Here is a 12,074-nt window from a genome sequence, read left to right on the forward strand (position 1 = left end):
TGTTCATTATCTGCAAATCCATCATGAACTCTTCATCAAGCCCAGGAAACCATAAAAATGATGAAAACAAAAAGAGAAAAGCTGATGAAACTTCTTCTTCCAAACCCAAAAAGATAAAGATCATCTATGACCCTCTCAAGGTGAATTCATTCGAAGCTCAGTTGTCTGGAAACTATTCTAGACGTGTGTTTCAACCTCCTGGTGAAAGCCCTCCATCATCTCCATCTTCCTCCTCGCCTTTTTATCTTCAAGACTCAACTTCCTCTTCATCTAACCTTTCCTCTCCCTCAACCCATTCCAAAGAAGTCTCTTCATCTTCACCTGCTGAGAATGTTGTTTCTGATAGAGATTGTGGAAAATCTGCATCAGAATCAAGTCTCCCTAACCCCTCGCCTGGAAGCCCAAGAAGCAGTCAATGATGCGTTTTCACGCCCTTATGGCAAGGAAAACTGCAAATTATGACAGGGTTCAAGACATGCTGGCGCAGTTTTTTGTCTTGTTAGGGTCTTAGTTTTTGGTCTTAGTAGTTTTCTTTCCTTGTTGCATCTGCTTGTTAAACATAAGAACCTTTGTAAAATCTTTTGATTATCAATGAAAAGTTTCTTTGTTTTTACATTCCAGTATTTTTTATTTGTCGTTTTATACATCTGAATCTTTTGGAATATTCTTTTTGATGTTATGACAAAAAGGGGGAGAAGATAAATGATAAATGATTTGATTAATCTATCAGTTGCTGGGTAAAGCTCCCACACATTCTCTAACAAGAACTACAAGTTCTCTATGGTTTAAGTGTTTTGCAGGTATAAAGAAGTGAAGAGAATCTTCAAAGCAAACACAAGAAGCAAAACCATAAGAAGCGTTATTCTATAAAAAGAATAAGCTTATGGAAACTGAAGCAAGCTGAGTGCTGTCAAGCTTCAGAATCAGAAGCACCGATAATAGAATTTGATCCAAAATTTGTCTATTTGCTGTGACAAAATTCTATTTGCTCTGATACATTTTATGTTCTGACTCGTTCATGCTGACTTTTGTCGTTTAGTTTTTGTTCTGTAACATTTCAGGATGTAGAGATGCTCTGATGATGCTCTGGTACATTCAACAATGTTCGGATACAAATCTAGCATGAAGTGATGTTGGTAGAAATTCAAAGCTCTGAAGCTATCCGAGGGAAGCAGAAATCAGAAGCTGTGAATGTTCTAAGGATCTAATGAAATTCAAGTTCTGAAGCTGTCCAATGGAAGCAGAAGTCAGAAGCTATGAATTCTCTAAAGACAGAAGCTTATGTGATCGTCTCTACCGAAATAATCAGGGAAGTCTTTTATTAAAGTTCTTCGAGTATTTATTTCAGGGGGAGATTATTTATCTCAGGGGGAGATTGTTAATCTCAGGGGGAGACATATTCACATGCTTATGCTATAGCTGTGTAATTTGTCTTTTGCCGTCTGCTCTTTCTGATCGCAAATTCATATCATTTATATATGTTTTTGTCATCATCAAAAAGGGGGAGATTGTTAGAACAAGATTTGTTCTGATCAATTATCTTAGTTTTGATGATAACAATAATATGAATTTTGCTTAAGATAATATGGTACTCTAATCCAATGCAATTTCCTTTTCAGGAAATATATAAAGAGTATGCATAATTCAGCGCTCAGAAGCTTTGACTCAGAAGGTTCAGCATGCAACATCAGAACATGGTCTGGCAAGACATCAGAAGATGGTCGAAGCAGAATCAGAACATGGGTCTATGGAAGCATCAGAAGAACATGAGATCAGAAGCACTGAAGTTCTGATGGTATCACGCTCAGAAGCACTTCAAGGTCAGAAGATCAGAAGATGCTTTGCACCAAGCTGTTTGACTCTGATGATAATCAAATGTTGTATTTACAAACATCAGATCAGAAGAAAGTACAAGTGGCAGGCTACGCTGACTGACAAAAGGAACGTTAGAACGTCAGTAGACACAGCGTGAACAAGGCTCGAGGTAGTTGACAAAAGCGTATAACATTAAATGCGATGCTGTACGGAACACGCAAAGCATTAAATGCACTCAACGGTCATCTTCTCAAACGCCTATAAATATGAAGTTCTGATGAGAAGCAAGGTTAACGATTCTGGAACAAAACAACTCATATTAACTTGCTGAAACTCTGTTCAATTCAAAGCTCAGAATCTTCATCTTCATCAAAGCTCACTACATTGCTTTTGTAATATCTTAGTGAGATTAAGCTTAAACTTTAAGAGAAAAATCACTGTTGTGATTATAGCTTTTAAGAAGCATTGTAAAACTCTTAGAAAGATTACATTAAGTTGTAAGTAACTAGAGTGATCGTGTTGATCAGAATACTCTAGGAAGTCTTAGCTTGTGTCTAAGCAGTTGTAATAAGAGTGATCACGTGGTGGTCAGGATACTCTAAGAAAGTCTTAGCTTGTGTCTAAGCAGTTGTTCCTGGAGTGATCAGGTTGTGATCAGGATACTCTAGAAGACTTAGTTGCGGACTAAGTGGAAAACCATTGTAATCTGTGCGATTAGTGGATTAAATCCTCAGTTGAGGTAAATCATCTCTGCGGGGGTTGACTGGAGTAGTTTAGTTAACAACAAACCAGGATAAAAATAACTGTGCAATTTATTTTTATCTGTCTAGTTTTTAAAGCTACACTTATTCAAACCCCCCCTTTCTAAGTGTTTTTCTATCCTTCACAACTCACTCTTGGTTTATCCCCCCTGAGCTAATCATACATTTTTCTAGTCACAAAAGTCCCTGCACTTCGGAAACCAGTCCACACAGGAGAATGAAGAGCCAAATCCCTATATTTGAAGACATCTTTTAATATCCAAGAGCAGTTGCTATTGGGTTGGTATGTATCCACATCCATATTTCTGATATAGAACAGATGCACCCACCTAATCCAAAGCACATCCTTTTTTCCACAGATATTCCAAAGCATCTTACACATTGTGGCTCTATTCCAAAAAGAGAGATCAATAAGATTCATCCCTCCAGCAGAGATGGGGTCACAAGTGTGTTCCCAAGACACTAAAGCCTTTCTAGAAATCACTTCCTTACCTATCCATAGAAAGCTTCTACACAAACCCTCAATGTGGTGGATAACTTTTTTAGGGAGTGGAAATATTTGCATCCGGTAATTTGCAATTGCAAACATGACACTTCTAATCAGTTGGAGCCTTCCTGCATAGGAGAGGAGTCTGGTGCTCCAATGGTTAATTCTTTTCACCATCTTATCAATTAATGGCTGGCACCTGTTAATAGTTAGCTTCTTACTATCAAGTGGCACCCCTAAGTACTTAAAAGGCATGTGACCAACTATAAAACCAGTTTCCTATTGAATCAAATTTTGTTCCTCTATATTACCTCCTCCAAAATAAACTTTGCTTTTGGATGGACTAGCAAGCAGACCTGTGGCAGCAGAAAACTCTCTGAACTTACTCATTAGCAGCTTAACAGACATAAGATCACCCTTCACAAACAATAGCAAATCAGCTGCAAAGCAGAGATTAGTAATTCTGAGTTTGTCAAAGTTGGGGTGAAATTTGAAGCTAGGGTTATGAACCAGGGTCTGTAGAACTCTGTGAAGGTATTCCATAACAAGCACAAAGAGAAGGGGGGATATGGGATCTCCTTGCCTCAATCCCCTCTTGGCTTGTAAGATTCTAGTAGGACTACCATTGAGTGAAAACCTGTAAGACACATTCCTAACACATGCCATGATCCAGTTAACAAAGAGGTGGGGAAAGCCAAGCTCAGTCATGATATGCTGCAGAGCATCCCAATCCACAGTGTCATAAGCCTTCTGAATGTCCATCTGAATCATACACCTTGGAGACAAGTGTTTCCTATTGTATCCTCTCACCAACTCTTGTGCCAGCATGATGTTGTCATGGATAACTTTGCCAGGGATGAATGCTGACTGGCTGTCATCTACCATAGTATCAATAATCATGCCCAGCCTAGCAGTGAGGATCTTAGAGATAACTTTGTAAATTGTGGTACAGCAGGAAATGAGCCTCATATCCTTCACATTTCTTGCTTCAGGTGACTTAGGTATAAGAGTAATAAGAGAGCAATTCACTGCCTTGTGCATCTTGCTAGTCCTGAAGAACTCCTGCACAGCCTCTATGACATCCATTTTGATCAACTTCCAGGAATTTTTAAAGAAATGAGCTGTGAAACCATCAATACCTGGTGCCTTAGTATCTCCTAAACTCTGAAGAGCTTTCCAAATCTCATCTTCATGCACAGGTTTAATAAGAAGGCTTGCATTATCTCTGGTCAACATTTTCCCACCCCTGATAGCAGGGATGTCAATGGCTTTGAGTTCAGCAGCTTTAGTCCCTACTAGATTAGTGTAAAACTCCAGAATTTCCTCTTCAATACTTTCTCTAGTAGACAGTCTTCTTCCATCCAAAGCAGTGAGAATATGAAGGCCTGTTTGCCTATTTTTTTCCTTCACCAATGCATGGAAGTAAGCATTATTAGAGTCTCCCAATTGGAGCCAAGTGGCCTTAGACTTTTGCATCAGGATCCTCTCCTCCTGTTGGTGTAACTGAATGAGCCGATCCTGACAACTCTTGATTTATTCTCTAATCTGCACATCAAACAAAGCATTAGTATGTTGTTCTTGGGCTAGACTCAGCTCCTGTCTTGCCTGAAGAATTTGCCTATGAATGTCAGTGTTCTTCTTAATAAGAGGTTTAAGAGTTGGTTGCAATCTTCTCAGCTTTCTCCATAGTCTGTGCATAGCAGTACCAGGGACATGATTCTTCCAACTGTCCTTAACAACCTGTGTGTATGAAGGGTCCTGTGTGATGCAGTTAAGGAACTTAAACATACTCCTCCTTGGAGGTGCCTGCTGCTCAGACTATGGATCATAGGCAAATAGATCATAATTTTTAATTTTATTTTTATTATTATTATTTTAATTAAAATTTATTTTTATATTTTATAATTTATTTTAATTAAAAATAAAACAATTATGTATTAAATGCAAACACTATTAAACAATTATGTAATTTTACATTTATCAACTAGTTAGAACCGCTAACTTTACAAAATATTTTAATTAGTTTATTACCTATTGGTAATCATTAACTATAAATTATAAGCTATTAGTCATTAGTTATTAACCATAAACTATAATTTATCAACCAATCAACCACTATTTTTTTATCAAACAAGCCTAAACAATCAGTCACATTTTAACTCATTTCAATTAATTAAATAAATAATAATCAATTAATTAATCTGATTAATTTTATTATGGTCACTAAATCAATTAAACCTAACTATTAATGGCTAATATAATTAACTTAAATATATATCTTCACTTAATATTATTGAACACTTATTAAATAAAATATTTAATAAAAAATTTCAACCTTTTTTACATGGGCAATATATATTCTAATAATCATATTATTATTTTTAAAAGGTATTTAAATAATATTAGTTTGTGACTTTTACATTTTAGTCCACCACATAACAATAGGATCCTCATGGGTGTCATACTAACATATAATGTGACAGAATCCAAATAAATCCAAATAACCAGAATCATTCGATTTGATGACATAAAACCATATGAGCGAGTGATATTAAAGTTTCATGCAATGTGTCTCTATTTATGTATATTTTCAATTAGTGCAACGTAGGTGTTTAATAAAAAAAAATTGAAATTTCTTAAGTGCACCCTCATCTCCCTCTAACAGAGACTTCCACTATCATACTGAAATTTTCTACTATGGACTTCACCAACTCATCACTCCAGATCAGAATAATGTGTAAGAAATAATGCATATCTGGCCCAAGATTATGTTACAAACATGTTTATGGTTGTTTGTGAATGATTATGTTGTTAAGTTATTTAAATAAGTAAACTAATTAAAAATACAAACATTATAATAGTAGAAACAATTGATATCATTAAGATGTTTGTGCATGTGTGAGAAATGTCAAAGGAATGAATGTGATATTCAATCATAGTTCTTTTAGGATATATGAAATGTTGCAATGATAGTTGTTGTTGTTACAACCCTTGAGTGATGTAACACACAATTGGGTTATATTAATGGAATTAAATAGTAAGTGAAAGGTCGTACCTGTGGTGGAGAAAATAATATAATTCAAGTCCGTGTAACATGAAGCAAGGAAATTTGCAATAGGCTGCATTCCTGTTCTACAACATTCAGTACAAAGAAGAGATTTGGAGCAATCGATTGCTCTAAATGTGTAACCGATTGCACCGTTTTGTATTTTTAGAGATAGCGATTTAGAGCAACTGGTTAGACTAAATATGCAATCAGTTGCATGCCTGGGAAGTTTTTTTTTCCTCATTAGTTTGTTAGTTGTATTGTTTGGTATGATGGTTTAAATATTCATGTTGCATCATTAATGATAGAAAGCCATATTTTCACCCTAATTCTCTCTAATTGTCCCACTTTCTCTATCTCTCTATTATTCACCATTGTTCTTGTAATTGAGGTTTTACCCAACATCTGACATCAAGAGTCTAGTTTCTTGATCGAACACTTAATGTGTGAAAATACTTTTCATCTCCAATGAATGTATCCCTGCAAATCTCGCAATTCTCGATGCGAAAAATTATAACAAGTGGTGCAAATATATGAAGGTGTTGATTGGTTATCAAGATGCTTTTGAAGTGATCAAGAACTGTGTCAATCCACTTGTAGAAGGTACAAAGAACTATGCACAAGGAGGAGAAGACGAACTATTTCCAAGCTTTGTATCTCATTCATCAATGTGTTGATGTTGATAACTTTGAGAAGGTTGGTGACTGCACATCATCAAAACAAGCTTGGGAAATCTTGGAGAAAAGTTATGCAGGAGCTGATGAGGCAAAGGTGGTGAGCTTAAAACTCACAAGCCCTGGAGTTAATTCAAATAGAGGAGAAGGAACACATCGATGATTTTATCACAAAAACCACAAGATTGATGAATCAAGTGAAAGCTTGTGGAGAGACAATCACCTAATAGTATGTGGTTAGTAAAATCTTGAGATCGTTGACATCAAGATTCGATAATGTAGTGGTTGTCATTGAAGAGTCCAAGGATTTTTCAACTAGCAAAGAAAACCGAAGGGTTCGAGTATTTTTTTTAAATGGTTACATTGTTTACCCAGAATATAAAAAATATATTGTATGCAACAAATCTTTGCAAAATATCAAGATTGTTTACCCAAAATATCAAAAATATATTGTATGCAACAAATCTTTGCAGAATATCAAGATTGTTTACCCAGAATATTAAAAATGCAGCATGTCCAGGTCCCATACAAGATGCTAGAGATCTGCACTTGAATGTCAGACTTCCCTTCACCAAGATTGATTGTTGATGCTATCATTATCACTGCCTTCACTAGCGTATACAATTTGCATGCTTTGAATGCATCCAACTTCTAATTAGGTGTTTGTTCCAAAAACTGGAAGATGTTTTCTTTGCACTTGTAATCCATTAGTAAAGACTTTTAGGAATAAATCATAGTTGTTCAAAATCTTCAACAACAACAACATCAACACCATTGTTTGAGATGAATTGCAAAAGCTAAAAAAATGTTTTGTTCAAGGTAGAAGAATATATTTTTCTGTTTTGCAATCCATCCTAAAAAAACGATGCATTCGACGGTGGGGCGACTACAAATAAGATAGCGTTAAGGTGAAATCTATTTAGAGAATGTTTTATAGTAAAATTTGATTATTTTATCCCCGGATTCTCAAAGAAATCGAAGGGTTAAATCATTTATTTTACAGTTGTTAACAAATAAAAACATAGAGTGCACTAGCTGGGATTCGAAGCATGTCCTGAATGGTATATCACCTTGATTTTTAAAATAACCGAGACAACAAGTTGTTTATATATATATCGCCTTAGAATAAAACCTCAATTTTTCTTAAATGATGTGAAAGCTTCGTCATGAAAAACGTTATTTGTTGAAGTGTATTAATCCAACACATTACAAGAGACTGATTGGATATCATTGCGGTACTTGTGCAATATGAGATCGGACTTGAAATTTAGTGTTGGAATAGTGAGCAGATTAATGGGAAGCCAAATGCATCACATTTGGCAGCAATCAAAAGAATTATAAGATACATTCAAGGTTCGATTGGTTGCAAAATTATATTTCCTGCAACAGATAAAGGTAGAAGTTAAAAAGTTTCCTAGTTATACCGAGTCAAACTGGTGTGGAGATAAAGATGACAGAAAATCCACAACTGGAAACATCTTTATGTACGGAGAAACACCAATCTCTTGGTGTTCTAAGAAGGAACCAGTTGTGACGCTCTCTTCTTGCGAAATTGAGTATATAGCAACATCTATGTGTGCATGTCAAGCTTTATATTGGATGAATTTGATGAAGGGGTTATGTAGCGAAGAGTATGAAGTTGTGACTTTGATGATAGACAATGTTTTCTCTATATACTTTGTTAAGAATTCCAGTGCACATGAGAGAAATAAACATATAGAGATGAAATTTCACTAATTGAATGAGTTTAAACAAATTATTCAAATATAATTTTTGTTGATATAATATTCAAAAATTAAAATTTATTTTTCTATAAAAAAACATTAAAAATTAAGAAAATTCTTTAAAAAAAAGTTGCTTTCAAAACCTTCTCTTCTCCCCTCTAAACTCTCAACTAAAGTCTTAATTCCACAAAAATCAAATAGAACTTATATTGATCCGAAAATGTTGGTGGAAAATAAGAAATGACCGATGGTTGTTGCATTACTACACAGGATCGAAAGATTATATTAAAGATAAAAATAGATCTATGTTAAAAGAACATAAACAAACTTTTACTCTGTTTAGTAAATAATGAATCAGACACTACTATGTTATCAAATTAGTTGACATAGGGGCAATTATATAAAATAATGAATGTTTTAGGTTTAATGTATTTTTTTTATTTAACTTAATTTAATGTTTTATTTTAATCCCTTATATAATTTTTTAACGAATTTTACATAATTTGAATTTTGAAAATTTATTAATTGAAGTCTATTATGGTCCGTTTGTTTTGGCTTTTTTTAAAAATGATTTTTATAGTGTTACAAAAATTTGTGAAAAAACAACTTTACAAGAAAACTTTTATATAAAAAGCTTCAAATGAAAATTTTGTTTGAATAGTTATTCTTAAAATGTGATTTTAGGTATTTCATCTATTTATGGGTAAAAAATTTTGATATCAAAATTTCAAAATATCACTTAATTTTCAAGCTATTTCAAGTAGATTTTCATAAAAATCATTTTTGAAATACAACTTTTTAAAAAAATTGTGATTTTGACAAAGTTTTGGTCTTCAATAATCTATATTTATGTTCTAGGATGTCAAAATTAGTGTTTCATTCTAGAAAAAAGGAATATAAAAAAACTTGTAATATTTTAAAAAACAATTTTAAAAAATCTATTTTAAAAAATAAAAAAAAAATTATTTTTTTAAAGCTGAAACAAACTAATCCTTAATTATAAATGTAGATCATACACCTAATATTTTTTTACCTATATTTATTTTCTACCCCTTCTTTATCTTCAAATGAAGAATTTAGTCATATCAAGTGAGGAATTGCACACAAATTATCTATATTGACAAACAAACGTTGATTCTGATATGCATGAAAACTAGTAAGGTCTACCAATAAAAATGTCTTCTAGTAGATTCGGCTTTTATGAAGTGAAAAATCATAGATAGTGTTCGGTTCTTATCAATAGCAATAGTCATCTATGTGTTGGGCCCTTATTGGAATCAGACTCATGTCAACCTTTTCTTCGTGGGCTCCAACAAGCAAGACAAGTCCACATGGCTGTGTAAAAGAGGCTCACATGCACATTTCATGCTAACATCATATTGACTTTTAGAAAAATATCCTTTTGTTCCCCAGAATTCCCACATTTTACAAAAAAACATTAACGTATCCTTTTTATTTTCTAAAAATCTATGTTAAAAAACTTAAATTTGAAATACATACATATATATATATATATATATATATATATATATATATATATATATATATATATATATATATATATATATATATATATATATATATATATATATATATATATATATATCAGAAATGCAATACAGCGGAAGCAGGATCGGAATAACTATTATTTCAGTAATAAAGTATAGATAGAAGACAGAGCATATATAAAAACTTTGTTATATTAAAATTGCGTGCTTACAAAAGAAATAAAAATTCCTATTTATAGGAATACAAAGGCTTACTATTTAAGTCGATAATAGCTACCTATAATAGCCGGTGACAAAACAAATTGTATGATAAATGTTGGGTATACAATGGGCCCCATGGACACATCAATTATACTACTAAAAATAAAAACTATTACAAAAGTAATATAAGTGCATGCCATTATGCCTAAAGATAAGATTCATATCTTTGAAATTATTCTATTATTGCTTTTGAAGTGGCAGACAAGATAAGATTCTCTCTTGTCTTTTTCTCTTTGTCTTGAGATTCTAAGATTCTTTATTATCTCTTTGCTTTGTCTTTTGCTTTCTGAGCCATGGATTGAATCATTGCATCCCAGAAATCTTCAGTAGTGGAGTCACCCGCTTGGGCTTCTCCTGCTTAACAATCAAAGTTGTTGGAATCCATTGATCCCATAGAAGAGCTAGTATTCATAGATGACTTCTCATCTTTTGATGCTTTAGTTGGAAAAGTGGAGAAGAATTGGTTCTTCATATGATCCAAAGTTCTAACCATAATTTCTTCTTCCGATTCATTTGGATATTTTCTCTGGAAGAAGTTCTTTAAATTTCTCATAGACGTTTGTTGGGAGCTTTTCTCTTTGACTTTATTATTTTGGTCTTCAGCTATAGCTGCTTGAATTAGAATAATTTTATTCTGGATTTCTCTAGAACTCATCTTGTTCCACCTTTTATAGAAGAAATTTCTTTCTAAAATGGGTATGTTGAATTTATCTTGAGATATGGTGATAGACCATCTCCATATCCATGAATATGAAATTAAGTAAAGAACCAAAATGGACATTATCATGTGATGAAGTTATCAGTTAAATATTTACAATAAGTGGACTATTATCACACTATGGATTGTATAAATCAAGTAATTCTTTGGGTAATATTTCCAAAGACGGACCAAATTTAGTCCACCATTCGTAAAACCAAATTGGTATGGATTTATTAATCAATTCTGGATTAATAGAGAAAAACCAAGTATGCTTGTTCTTAGGATTTCGATAGTAAAAAGCTTGAGTAAAAGCCTGGACATAGTCCTAGTAATTAAAGTAGATATACTTTCCTTCAGTGATCCTTATTGACTTTTCACCATTTGGGTTGAGACCACATTATCTTGGTAACAAGATTTTATTAATATGGCATTTACTGAAGCTTATAAACTTTCAGGATTATTGTTCTGGTAGTGGTGAGTAATCGTTACTGATTCGGTAACAGTTAAAAGAATCTCTAGGTGAGGCCTAGATTTTCCATGAAGACCTGGATATCCTCTTGATTCGAGGTATCTGGTTTTAATAGACCCTCCATCATTTGGATTTATCTTAATATCTTCTTCATCAATATACATGATTTTTTCAGTTACTAGATTTTCAAAACAATCCATTTGTTCTTGAGATGGGTTATTAACCGCAACTTCCTTGTAGGATATATTTTTATTAGAAGAGGAGGAAGCAATATCTTCCTTTTTTATGAAGATGCAGGTAATTGCTGCATTTTTCTTCCTTTGCAAACTGTAGTCCAATCCCCTATTAGAGGAATGTTTGATTCTCCTTGGGGTAACATATTGTTACTCCCTCTTCCACCACGGTCATAACTGCGGCCTCTTCCCCTATATGGGGTCATCATTTTTCCCTGCAAAAATTCACGAGTTAGGTAGTCAGCAAGTGAATTATTTTCACCTTTAATATGTTGAATGTCAGATTCAAACATAGATAATTGAGATTGCCAGCTAGCAAAGATTTGTTTAGCAACAAGATTTTTTTACATCTTTTTAAATAATTGATTTAGCTGAGCTGCAATCAATTTTTAATAA

This window comes from Vicia villosa, unplaced genomic scaffold, assembly GCF_029867415.1.
Source record: "Vicia villosa cultivar HV-30 ecotype Madison, WI unplaced genomic scaffold, Vvil1.0 ctg.003258F_1_1, whole genome shotgun sequence".
Classification (NCBI taxonomy): domain Eukaryota; kingdom Viridiplantae; phylum Streptophyta; class Magnoliopsida; order Fabales; family Fabaceae; genus Vicia; species Vicia villosa.